Raw genomic sequence first — 14,661 nt, forward strand, 5'->3', positions numbered from 1 at the left:
ATTAATTTTCATTTCCTTATAATTGCTTTCTTTTATCTCTAGTATGGAAGTACTAAAATTTTATCATCTTGATTTATAAATCACATAGCAATATAGTTAATGCATGTCCAGTGTCATTGAAGATTCATACAAGAGAAAAAATGTTTTTCTCTGGAGGTCTGATCATAAGTTAATTAATATAAGTAAGTAGTGAAACCCATAATCTTATATCACAGCTCTTCAAGCTTACTTATTTGTTCATAATCATACTTATCCTTGCCTTTTCTCTCTTTTATTGTTAAAAAAAATACTCCTAATACCTCCTTTGCCCCTCCATCATGGTGTGTGTGGTTGAATGTTCCTCACCATGTCTTCTCATAAGACTTTCAGGAACAAGTGATTACTGGCCAAGAAACAAAGGCAGAATCATCCCATTCCCCAGTGGATTCAGATGAAAACTGGTAATAAAATCAGGTACAATCCAAGAGGAGGCATCGGAGAAGAACCAGGATGGGTCTATAAGGGATGGCGCATGAGATGGCACACATATTTATGTAGCATTAAGGCCACATGTTTGTATCCTATCACTCTGTAAACATCACTACTACCTAAGCAATAGACATGTTTTATCAGGGAAATGTTTTTTCTCTGATACTATACTTCTGTACCACAGGTTGGTTCAGTAATAGATATATGAGAACTTAAAAAAAATACTCCTAATACATGTTTCAACACTACAAATGCACAAATTCTCAATTATTATCCATTAGTTTTCATAATCCCACATTTTTAACTACAACTCTTTAAATACAATAGAACTACATATCAAATAAAAGCATGTAACTAATATTTTAGAAAATCTACTCATTTTCTTGAGCACGTATATTGAAATAATCTGAGTCATGGAAAGATATATGTAAGAACATTGATCTAGAAGTCAAATTTTAATGCCATTATTTGCTAAATGATAATAAAATGTAAATGTACATCCCCAAGAAAAGGTACGTGTTAAGGAAAGCAATGCTCATTAAACTTAGTTCACCTGTAAACATTACTTATAACTAGCTTAACCGATAATACAATCAAAATCATTAGAATATGTTTGTTAGGTATAGGAGCCTTAAAGTTCATCAGAAATCTCACTTTTTAAAAAAAGGATATGAAGGTAGCCATCTTTCTTTCATGCTTTAGAGAAGAATTTTCCTGAGAGAACTGTAAATTACAAAGTTTAAATCCCTGAATAGGGACCTACAAATACCCCAAAATTTAGGTTTCTCATAGATATATGACACTAACCACCACCTATCCGGAACAACATCACATATCGGGCAACTTATCTTTACAGCTCAAAATGCAAGTTAGAGCAGATATATATGGTGGAGCATGTTCCATCCAAGAGAATGTATGCATTGATATACCTGGTTAACTTGTCTCATGATGTAACATACTTGGCAACTTTCTCTACCATTTTGGCCAGTATAAACATAAAAAGCCAGAGCTAATTATAGGTAAGTCTGCAACATTTCTGAACCATGTATCTACATTCTCTGGGGGCTGCCATAAAAGAAGATTATCAAAGATTATTAAAGAGAAAATTAAAGTTGAACAGGAGGGAAGGTGGTCCACAAACACTCTGCTAACGATAGGAGGTAATCTCAGTTGTTAGAACTTGTAGGAAAAAATCCCTTAAAAGAAAATTTAGTTTATATACAAATATGTACAGAAATGAGGTGTAATCATAAATTTGGCGCTTCAAACTGGTGTGTGGGGTGGCAAGGAGAAAGGAATGGGCTATTCAGTAAGAGGTGTTAGGCCTACTGGGTTCCAGTGGAACCTAATTTGGAGAAATTAAATCTGGATCCAAACCTCCTGTTATGCAGGTCTCAGTTTATCAATAACCAGTGTTGTGGCTGGACCATCACTTGTTGGTTCTTATTATGAGTGTGGGATGCACACAGCAATAGCCGTCAGAAAACTTTGAAAGAGACAAGGTTTATTACTTATAGAAACTGGAAACTACACAGCATACCTGGGACCACACAGTGAGGTCGCAGGGGCTGAGGGGAAGAGCATGGGCCTGGGGTTCTGCTTTTACAGGGGTCCAGGGTACGGGCCTAGGGTTTCACAGGCTTACTCTGTATTGGTTAATTTAAAACATAAAAAAAGTCAAATAGTAATAATATTTACAGAAATACCATAGGTGCTGCCCCAATATAAAAAGTTACCACAAATTAATAAAAAATGACCATAAAAGTAGGAAATGAATAAACAAAGGCTTCATATAAATTAAAATAAAAGGTCTCAAATTTATTTAAAGATACTCAACTTCATTAATAACTAGAGAAATGTAAATAAAAACTATACCTCATCAAATTAGAGAGGATGAAAAAAATTGACGAAGCACTGTAGTGGAAAGACTATAGTAAATCATGGGTTCTCATACATTGTTAGTAAATTTGTAAACTGGTAACAGCATATACAACATAATTTGGCAATATTTTCAAAATTATAGATGTTCATACCCATTGGCACACCAATGCATTTGTAATCTGTTATGGAAATATGCATGCAGATATGTGAAACAACCTACATAGAGGCTATTCACTACCTCTCATTGGTAATAGCAAAATGTTTATAACAAGATAGATGCATAGCAATAGGAGATTCATTAAGTACTTATAGATCTATACAATAGAACACTACTGATATAAAAGAATGAATAAACTTTTATGTATTGATATGAAAGAACACTCAGACATGCATTTTCATGTAAAAAATGTAAGCTGAGAGTAACATCGGTGAAAATGGCAGAGTGGAGAACTCCAGGGGCCCATCCTCCCCTAGAAACACAGAAGAATCTGACAAAATGGTCAGAATCAACCTTATTGGAAATCTAGGACATTGTCAGAGATTTACAGTAACCAGGTTAATGCTTCATCAGGAAATCAATGTCTGAAGCACAGTAGACTTTTCTGGTGTTTTGACCTATCCCACCTCCTTCCCCAGCTTGGCAACCCACATTCCTGGTATTGGTTCTGGTTCTGGAGGGAGCAGAGAAGACCTGGTTCTCAAAAAATTGTGTTGGTCTATTTTGACCACCCTGGGAGCTCCCGGAAGGACTAGTGCAAAGGGCTTACTTTCCTGTTACTTAACTCATAAGTCTCAGGACAGAGAGTCCACTATGCAAGGGAATTCCTCAAAAATACTGAAAGGAAAATACACTAGCTACTGCCACTTGAGGCAGAGGATATCATTTGGGGCAAATAATAAGATGTTGCAAAGTCTATCAAGAAAAGCTGTGGAATGAGATATTTGGGGGAATAAAGGCTTTGAATGCCTCCCCACATATACTAGGGAATCTAGAAGGCCACATGCATACAACAAAAGAGCACCAAAGATAGGTCTGGAACTTTTGTGTGGCAGGCAAAAATTTAAAGTCATTAGGCTGTTTCATTACGGATTAGTAAAATGTCAGTGTCAGAGGTCCTTTTTTTTCCTGCTTATCCATTTCTTCAAAGAACCCTCCAACCTTACCTGAATGTCTTTGATATCTGTCTTTGCCATTAGACTGCAAACTCTAGCCATATCTCAGCAATAGAGCCACTGTCTAGAATAGTCATTAAATCATGGTTCATGTACACATTCATGCAAAATAGACAAAATCAGAAGCATTAAACATTGAATAAAATTATGGGTGTTGTTTCCCTGGTAAACCACCTCATTCAGTAGTCATGGGTGAAGAATCAAAGGGAGAAAGATTCATTTGTTACCTAACCCAACCCTTTAGTAGAGACCCAAGGGATATTCAGCTACCTTTGAAAGCAGTGTAGGATGTATAAGAGCCACAAATACAGAGAAATTAAACTGGACCACATAAAGCCACCTAAGCCTTGGAGTGTAAATAGAAGGCACTTTGTGATAATAAAAGGAGAGAAAAAATGTGTAGGTATTTTTTTATTATCAAAATAAAACTAAAGGTACATCTGAACATTAAACAGAAGTTAGATTTTTTAAAAGGCAGATAGAGATTTAAATATTTTTCCCAAAGACATATATTGTAGAAGACTTTAAAAGCTGAAATTATGGCTTTTAAGTGAAATCATGAGCAAAACCTTCAAGAAAGGGGAAGAATTAAGAAGAGCTTTGAGGAAATGTATGTTAAGAATTATAAATTGTTAATATAACTCATTGGTTCAGAGTCTCAAAGAACCAGGCTACAGAGTAGGAGAAAGTTTAAAATCAGTAGATTAGTGTTTTTCAGACATGGCAAATGGGCCTGCCATGCATCTCTTCCCAGGCTCTAGTCATGGATCTGAGGAAGAGATTCAAGCATTCGCCCCAGGAAGAAAGAAGACAGAGCTGAGGGACAGTGGAAAAAATCTGCAAAGGATTGAGAAAAGAGAAAAGTAAAATATCAAGTGTCTAAGAAAAAACAGGGGAACCAAACATCATTCCTGTAGATTCAGAGGGAATAAAAAATTGACATTTAAGAAATTTAAAACAATCTAGGTTGTCTTTAATGAATGAAATAAAGAGGGCCATTTCACAGGCATAAAATATTTCAGAAAATAATACTGCTTGCATGTTCCGTTTGGAAAGAAAGATATTAAAACTGCATTACAAATAACTGAAGACTCAAAGAAATGGAAAAACACTCCATGCTCATGGATTAGAAGAACAAATATTGTTAAAATGTCGATACTACCCAAAGCAATCTACATATCCAATGCAATCCCTATCAAAATAACACCAGCATTCTTCACAGAGCTAGAAAAAACAATTCTAAAATTTGTATGGAATGAGAAAAGACCCCAAACAGCCAAAGCAATGTTGAAAAAGAAAACCATGTCTGGAGGCATCACAATTCTGGACGTCATGCTATATTACAAAGCTGTAACCAAGACAGTATGGTACTGGCACAAAAGCAGACACATAGATTTAAGGAACAGAGCCCAGAACCCAGAACCCAGAAATGGGCCCACAAATGTACGGCCAACTAATCTTTGACAAAGCAGGATAGAATATCCAATGGAAGAAAGAGAGTCTCTTCAGCAAATGTTGCTGGGAAAACTGGACAGCAACATGCAGAAACACGAACCTGGACCACTTTCTTACACCATACAGAAAAATAAATTCAAAATGGATGAAAGACCTAAAGATAAGACAGGAAGCCATCAAAATCCTAGAGGAGAAAACAGGCAACGACCTCTTTGACCTCAGCCACAGCAACTTCTTACTTGACATGTCTCTAGAGGCAAGGGAAACAAAAGCAAAAATGAACTATTGGGCCCCCATCAAGATGAAAAGCTTCTGCACGGCGAAGGAAACAATCAGCAAAACTAAATGGCAGCTGACAGAATGGGAGAAAATATTTGCAAAGGGCCTATCAGATAAAGGGTTAGTATCCAGAATCTATAAAAAACTTATCAAACTCAACACCCAAAAAACAAATAATCCAGTGAAAAAATGGGCAAAAGACATGAATAGACACTTTTCCAAAGAAGACATCCAGATGGCAAACAGACACATGAAAAGATGTTCAACATCCCCATCATCAGGGAAACACAAATCAAAATCACAATGAGGTGCCACCTCACACCTGTCAGAATGGCTAAAATTAACAAGTCAGGCAACAACACATGTTGGCAAGGATGTGGAGAAACTTCTGGTGGGAATGCAAACTGGTACAGCCACTCTGGAAAACAGTATGGAGGTTTTTCAAAAAATTGAAAATAGAACTACCCTACGACCCAGCAATTGCACTACTAGGTATTTATCCAAAGGATACAAAAACGCTGATCCGAAGGGGCACCTGCACCCCAATGTTTATAGCAGTACTACTGACAATAGCCAAAGTATGGAAAGAGCACAAATTTCCATCAACTGATGAATGGATACAGAAGTGGTATGTACATACAATGGACTATTACTTGGCAATCAAAAAGAAAGAAATTTTGCCATTTGCAGCAATGTGGATGGAACTAGAGTATTATGCTAAGCAAAATAAGTCAGTCAGAGAAAGACTAATATCATATGATTTCACTAATATGTGGAATTTAAGAAACAAAACAGATGAACATAGGGGAAGAGAAAGAAAAATAAAAACAGAGACGGAGACAAACCATAGGAGACTCTTAAATACAGAGAACAAACTGAGGGTTGCTAGAGGGATGTTGGGTGGGGGGATGGGCTGAATAGGTGATGGGCATTGAGAAGGGCACCTGTTGGGATGAGCACTAGGTGTTGTTATATGTAAGTGATGAATCACTAAATTCTATTCCTGAAATCATTATTACACTATATGTTAACTAACTTGGATTAAAAAAACAAAACAAAAACCCTATATTCCAAATAACCGAGATGGGAAGATACCAAAACTACAACAAGCTTTGAATCTAGCATAGGAATCAGTGTAAAAAAATTATGAAAGTAAGTTCAAAATTGAATTAAAAAATTTTACTTAAAAGAAAGCATATGTGATAAAAATATGATTTAATCTCAAAACATCCAAATGCCAAATCATATTAAGACTCACTGAAAATCATATACATTTACATGTGCTATATAAGTATAAACAAAATTTTCAACTAAAAATAGAATAGGGAAATTGGCAAATAGAGTAAAAACAGCTCTTACATATATGTATCTGAATTAATTATATTTTGCTTTTATTACTTCAAATCAGTAGGAAGATTAATAACTGTTCTTTAAATAGTGCTAGAAGGACTGATTAATAATTTTGAAAGAAAAAGTAAGCCAGATTCTTACTTCATAACTTACACAGAAATATTTTACAGGTGAAAATACTGAAATGTTAAGAAAACATTCCAGTACTAACAGTAATGTATTGGATATTTTACAATATTGGAGAATAGGAAACAACATTTCTAAAGTTGAAAATATGTTTGCTAGTTATTCAAAGATAAATGTTTAATTTCATCAATAGCAAATATATTTTTAAATTAAATCAATACAAAACACATCCATAGGAAACAAAAAAGACTGAAGAGGAAATTCACACAAACTGACATTCTCTCTTTTTCACACACACACGCACACACACACACACGCACACACACACACACACACACACACTCACGCACACACCATGCAAACTACACACAGTCAAACATAAAATTTTACTGACAAAGAAAGAAATGCCAATTATGAACCATGACACAACATAACCTTTACTCAAAACAAGGTCAAAATGTCTAAGTGCTGTTGGTAAGAATCTGGTAAAATGTGATTTTATGCCACTGGGAGGGAAAATTTGTGTACATTTTTCAAGGAACAAATGAACAACCTCCATAAAAATCTTTAGAACTGTGTATACTCTTTGACAAGCAATTCTACCTTTAAGACTTTGTCCTAAGAAGGTCACTGTGAACATATGTAAAGATTATCATCAAGTATACTCATCACAGTCTACATACCTAAGAATATAGAAATGACATAATTAACGAGTAATAAGAAATTTCTTTTTTAAAATTAAATCCATGCAAAGGAATGCTGTATGGATATTAAAATTATATTGTAGAGAAAACCACCAGAAGACTAGCAGAACGGAGTCTCCGGAGCCAAGCGCAGACGAGAGGCCCATGGAAAAGGGTAGGAAGGGCGGCGAGGCGGTGCAAGCTCCACGGACTGGCGGGAGGGAGCTGGGGCGGAGGGGTGGCCCGCCAGCCAAGCAGAGCCCCCGAGTCTGGCTTGCAAAAGCGGAGTGGCCGGATGGAGTGTATTCCGACAGGAAGCGGGACTTGACATCTGGAAGGTTATAAGCTAACAGCTCTGCTCAGAGAACGGGAGGGCTGGAGGACAACAAGAGGGAGAGTTGCTGAGCCCCGACGACAGAGCACAGCTTGGCGGGGAACAAAGGCGCTCACCAGCGCCATCTCCCTCGCCCATCCCCTAGCCAAAATCCCAAAGGGAACCAGTTCCTGCCAGGGAACTTGCTCGCTCCACGAAAAAACCCAACGCTGTGCTTCTGCGGAGCCACCCCTCCGGCAGCGGGTCTGACTCCCTCCCGCTTCCACAGGGCCCCTCCTGAAGTGGATCACCTAAGGAAAAGCGAGCTAAGTCTGCCCCTCCTGCCCCCGTGCACCTTGCCTACCCATCCCAGCTAATACGCCAGATCCCTAGCACCACAAGCCTGGCAGTGTGCAAGTAGCCCAGACGGGCCACACCACCCCACAGTGAATCCCGCCCCTAGGAGAGGGGAAGAGAAGGCACACACCAGTCTGACTGTGGCCCCAGCGGTGGGCTGGGGGCAGACATCAGGTCGGACTGCGGCCCCGCCCACCAACTCCAGTTATACACCACAGCACAGGGGAAGTGCCCTGCAGGTCCGCACCACTCCAGGGACTATCCAAAATGACCAAACGGAAGAATTCCCCTCAGAAGAATCTCCAGGAAATAACAACAGCTAATGAACTGATCAAAAAGGATTTAAATAATATAACAGAAAGTGAATTTAGAATAATAGTCATAAAATTAATTGCTGGGCTTGAAAACAGTATAGAGGACAGCAGAGAATCTCTTGCTACAGAGATCAAGGGACTAAGGAACAGTCACGAGGGGCTGAAAAGCGCTTTAAACGAAATGCAAAACAAAATGGAAACGACAACGGCTCAGATTGAAGAGGCAGAGGAGAGAATAGGTGAACTAGAAGATAAAGTTATAGAAAAAGAGGAAGCTGAGAGAAAGAGAGATAAAAAAATCCAGGAGTATGAGGGGAAAATTAGAGAACTAAGTGATACACTAAAAAGAAATAATATACGCATAATTGGTATCCCAGAGGAGGAAGAGAGAGGGAAAGGTGCTGAAGGGGTACTTGAAGAAATAATAGCTGAGAACTTCCCTGAACTGGGGAAGGAAAAAGGCATTGAAATCCAAGAGGCACAGAGAACTCCCTTCAGACGTAACTTGAATCGATCTTCTGCACGACATATCATAGTGAAACTGGCAAAATACAAGGATAAAGAGAAAATTCTGACAGCAGCAAGGGATAAACGTGCCCTCACATATAAAGGGAGACCTATAAGACTCGTGACTGATCTCTCTTTTGAAACTTGGCAGGCCAGAAAGGATTGGCACGATATCTTCACTGTGCTAAACAGAAAAAATATGCAGCCGAGAATCCTTTATCCAGCAAGTCTGTCATTTAGAATAGAAGGAGAGATAAAGGTCTTCCCAAACAAACAAAAACTGAAGGAATCCGTCGCCACTAAACCAGCCCTACAAGAGATCCTAAGGGGGATCCTGTGAGACAAAGTACCAGAGACATCGCTACAAGCATAAAACATACAGACATCACAATGACTCTAAACCCGTATCTTTCTATAATAACACTGAATGTAAATGGATTAAATGCGCCAACCAAAAGACATAGGGTATCAGAATGGATAAAAAAACAAGACCCATCTATTTGTTGTCTACAAGAGACTCATTTTAGACCTGAGGACACCTTTAGATTGAGAGTGAGGGGATGGAAAACTATTTCTCATGCCAGTGGAAGTCAAAAGAAAGCTGGAGTAGCCATACTTATATCAGACAAACTAGACTTTAAATTAAAGGCTGTAACAAGAGATGAAGAAGGGCATTATATAATAATTACAGGGTCTATCCATCAGGAAGAGCTAACAATTATAAATGTCTATGCGCCGAATATGGGAGCCCCCAAATATATAAAACAATTACTCATAAACATAACCAACCTTATTGATAAGAATGTGGTAATTGCAGGGGACTTTAATACCCCACTTACAACAATGGATAGATCATCTAGACACACGGTCAATAAAGAAACAAGGGCCCTGAATGACACATTGGATCAGATGGACTTGACAGATATTTTTAGAACTCTGCATCCCAAAACAACAGAATATACTTTCTTCTCGAGTGCACATGGACATTCTCCAAGATAGATCATATACTGGGTCACAAAACAGCCCTTCATAAATATACAAGAATTGAAATTATACCATGAATACTTTCAGACCACAATGCTATGGAGCTTGAAATCAACCACAGGAAAAAGTCTGGAAAACCTCCAAAAGCATGGAGGTTAAAGAATACCCTACTAAAGAATGAGTGGGTCAACCAGGCATTTAGAGAAGAAATTTAAAAATATATGGAAACAAACGAAAATGAAAATACAACAATCCAAACGCTTTGGGACGCAGCAAAGGCAGTCCTGAGAGGAAAATACATTGCAATCCAGGCCTATCTCAAGAAACAAGAAAAATCCCAAATACAAAATCTAACAGCACACCTAAAGGAAATAGAAGCAGAACAGCAAAGGCAGCCTAAACCCAGCAGAAGAAGAGAAATAATAAAGATCAGAGCAGAAATAAACAATATAGAATCTAAAAAAACTGTAGAGCAAATCAACGAAACCAAGAGTTGGTTTTTTGAAAAAAATAAACAAAATTGACAAACCTCTAGCCAGGCTTCTCAAAAAGAAAAGGGAGATGACCCAAATAGATAAAATCATGAATGAAAATGAAATTATTACAACCAATCCCTCAGAAATACAAGCAATTATCAGGGAATACTATGAAAAATTATATGCCAGCAAACTGGACAACCTGGAAGAAATGGACAAATTCCTAAACACCCACACGCTTCCAAAACTCAATCAGGAGGAAATAGAAAGCTTGAACAGACCCATAACCAGCGAAGAAATTGAATCGGTTATCAAAAATCTCCCAACAAATAAGAGTCCAGGACCAGATGGCTTCCCAGGGGAGTTCTACCAGACGTTTAAAGCAGAGATAATACCTATCCTTCTCAAGCTATTCCAAGAAATAGAAAGGGAAGGAAAACTTCCAGACTCATTCTATGAAGCCAGTATTACTTTGATTCCAAAACCAGACAGAGACCCAGTAAAAAAAGAGAACTACAGGCCAATATCCCTGATGAATATGGATGCAAAAATTATCAATAAGATACTAGCAAATCGAATTCAACAGCATATAAAAAGAATTATTCACCATGATCAAGTGGGATTCATTCCTGGGATGCAGGGCTGGTTCAACATTCGCCAATCAATCAACGTGATACATCACATTAATAAAAGAAAAGATAAGAACCATATGATCCTGTCAATCGATGCAGGAAAGGCCTTTGACAAAATTCAGCACCATTTCTTAATAAAAACCCTTGAGAAAGTCGGGATAGAAGGAACATACTTAAACATCATAAAAGCCATTTATGAAAAGCCCACAGCTAACATCATCCTCAATGGGGAAAAACTGAGAGCTTTTTCCCTGAGATCAGGAACACGACAGGGATGCCCACTCTCACCGCTGTTGTTTAACATAGTGTTGGAAGTTCTAGCATCAGCAATCAGACAACAAAAAGAAATCAAAGGCATCAAAATTGGCAAAGATGAAGTCAAACTTTTACTTTTTGCAGATGACATGATACTATACATGGAAAATCCGATAGACTCCACCAAAAGTCTGCTAGAAGTGATACATGAATTCAGCAAAGTTGCAGGATACAAAATCAATGTACAGAAATCAGTTGCATTCTTATACACTAACAATGAAGCAACAGAAAGACAAATAAAGAAACTGATCCCATTCACAATTACACCAAGAAGCATAAAATGCCTAGGAATAAATCTAACCAAAGATGTGAGAGATCTGTATGCTGAAAACTATAGAAAGCTTATGCAGGTAATTGAAGAAGATATAAAGAAATGGAAAGACATTCCCTGCTCATGGATTGGAAGAATAAATATTGTCAAAATGTCAATACTACCCAAAGCTATCTACACATTCAATGCAATCCCAATCAAAATTGCACCAGCATTCTTCTCGAAACTGGAACAAGCAATCCTAAAATTCATATGGAACCACAAAAGGCCCCGAATAGCCAAAGTAATTTTGAAGAAGAAGACCAAAGCAGGAGGCATCACAATCCCAGACTTTAGCCTCTACTACAAAGCTGTCATCATCAAGACAGCATGGTATTGGCACAAAAAGACACATAGACCAATGGAATAGAATAGAAACCCCAGAACTAGACCCACAAACATATGGCCAACTCATCTTTGACAAAGCAGGAAAGAACATCCAATGGAAAAAAGACAGTCTCTTTAATAAATGGTGCTGGGAGAACTGGACAGCAACATGCAGAAGGTTGAAACTAGACCACTTTCTCACACCATTCACAAAAATAAACTCAAAATGGATAAAGGACCTGAATGTGAGACAGGAAACCATCAAAACCCTAGAGGAGAAAGCAGGAAAAGACTTCTCTGACCTCAGCCATAGCAATTTCTTACTTGACACATCCCCAAAGGCAAGGGAATTAAAAGCAAAAATGAACTATTGGGACCTCATGAAGATAAAAAGCTTCTGCACAGCAAAGGAAATAACCAACAAAACTAAAAGGCAACCAACGGAATGGGAAAAGATACTTGCAAATGACATATCGGACAAAGGGCTAGTTTCCAAAATCTATAAAGAGCTCACCAAACTCCACTCCCGAAAAACAAATAACCCAGTGAAGAAATGGGCAGAAAACATGAATAGACACTTCTCTAAAGAAGACATCCGGATGGCCAACAGGCACATGAAAAGATGCTCAACGTCACTCTTCATCAGGGAAATACAAATCAAAACCACACTCAGATATCACCTCACGCCAGTCAGAGTGGCCAAAATGAACAAATCAGGAGACTATAGATGCTGGAGAGGATGTGGAGAAACGGGAACCCTCTTGCACTGTTGGTGGGAATGCAAATTGGTACAGCCGCTCTGGAAAACAGTGTGAAGGTTCCTCAAAAAATTAAAAATAGACCTACCCTATGACCCAGCAATAGCACTGCTAGGAATTTACCCAAGGGATACAGGAGTACTGATGCATAGGGGCACTTGTACCCCAATGTTTATAGCAGCACTCTCGACAATAGCCAAATTATGGAAAGAGCCTAAATGTCCATCCACTGATGAATGGATAAAGAAATTGTGGTTTATATACACAATGGAGTACTACATGGCAACGAGAAAGAACAAAATATGGCCCTTTGTAGCAACGTGGATGGAACTGGAGAGTGTGATGCTAAGTGAAATAAGCAATACAGAGAAAGACAGATACCGTATGTTTTCACTCTTATGTGGATCCTGAGAAACTTAACAGGAACCCATGGGGGAGGGGAAGGGGAAAAAAAAAGAGGTTAGAGTGGGAGAGAGCCAAAGCATAAGAGACTCTTAAAAACTGAGAACAAACTGAGGGTTGATGGGAGGTGGGAGGGAGGGGAGGGTGGGTGATGGGTATTGAGGAGGGCACCTTTTGGGATGAGCACTGGGTGTTGTATGGAAACCAATTTGACAATAAATTTCATATGTTGAAAAAAAATAAAATTATATTGTACAAAACTAATAAGTGATATGGAATAATGACTATCACCTATTTTTAATTCTAAAAAATTCTAAAAGATAGCATATACAATTTAACTCCCTTTTTGTATTTTAGTGAGTATATAAAAATACATGAAATATATGCACACATACTAAACTAATAACTTTTCCTGAGTCATGCGCAATATTTTTTTTAAGTTTTCAATCTTTCTTTGTATTTTATATATTTTCTAAAATAAAAATACACCTTTTGAAAAAGAACAATAAATATGGATATATCTGTATGTATATGTAAATTTATGACTGTTTAATTAATATCTTCTAGGCATTCATCCAGAAGAAATTATCAGAGGTGTTGAGAATTACTTGGCTATAATTATTTTTGTCATGAGATTATTCACAATAGCCAAAATTTGGATATATACTTAATCTAGGAATTTGTTACATCAATTATGCTGAGTCTATTTTATGGAAAATCATGCAGCTATTAAAGTTCATTTTCTCTTACATTATTTCTTGACTTTGGGAAGTGCTAAAAAAAACTAGAGTAAGATAGATTATTTCACATTATCTCAATCTTATATAAGATTTGCATGTGCATGCGTGGACACACAGAACAAAACTTTGATGTTGAGGACAGATGTGGAAACAGAGAATACATACATGCTTTAACTGAGTTTGGCATTCCAGTCCTAATGATTTATGGTAGACCCCCTTATTGGTAGGGGATACATTCCAAGATCCCCCAAAGGATGCCTGAAATCACAGATAGTACCAAACTCTATATATACTATTTTTTGCCTATACGCACATACCTATGATAAAGTTTAATTTATAAAGTTTAATTTATAAAGCAAGGAATGTAAGAAATTAACAACATGATAATAAAATAGAACAATTATAAAAATAGATTATAATAAAATTTATGAGCCCTGGGTGTCGTATGTAAGAGATGAATCACTGGGTTCTACTCCTAAAGCCAAGACTATACCGTATGTTAACTAACTTGAATTAAAAAAAAAAGTTATCTGAATATTATCTCTCTCTTTGGAAATACCTTATTCTGTTGTACTCATCCTCATTCTTCTTGTGATGATGTGAGATGATAAAATGCCTACATGATGAGATGAATCGACCATATGTTAGAAGGAGGATCATATGCAGGATCATCTGCTTCCTGACCACAGTTGACCATGGGTAACTGAAACCCTGGAAAGTGAAACTGGAGATAAATGCGGACTACCGTACCTCTAGCATGATGAAGGAATCTGCAGACTCATTCAATAAATCACCTAATGAGAGTAATTAT

The 14,661-nt window shown here is 37.5% G+C and overlaps 1 pseudogene; it reads left to right on the forward strand.

Annotated features, from left to right (window-relative positions):
• The first annotated feature begins 288 nt into the window (after nucleotides 1-288).
• On the forward strand, nucleotides 289-501 carry LOC102948928 (annotated as a pseudogene).
• The last annotated feature ends 14,160 nt before the right edge of the window (nucleotides 502-14,661 follow it).

This window comes from Panthera tigris, chromosome A2, assembly GCF_018350195.1.
Source record: "Panthera tigris isolate Pti1 chromosome A2, P.tigris_Pti1_mat1.1, whole genome shotgun sequence".
Classification (NCBI taxonomy): Eukaryota; Metazoa; Chordata; class Mammalia; order Carnivora; family Felidae; genus Panthera; species Panthera tigris.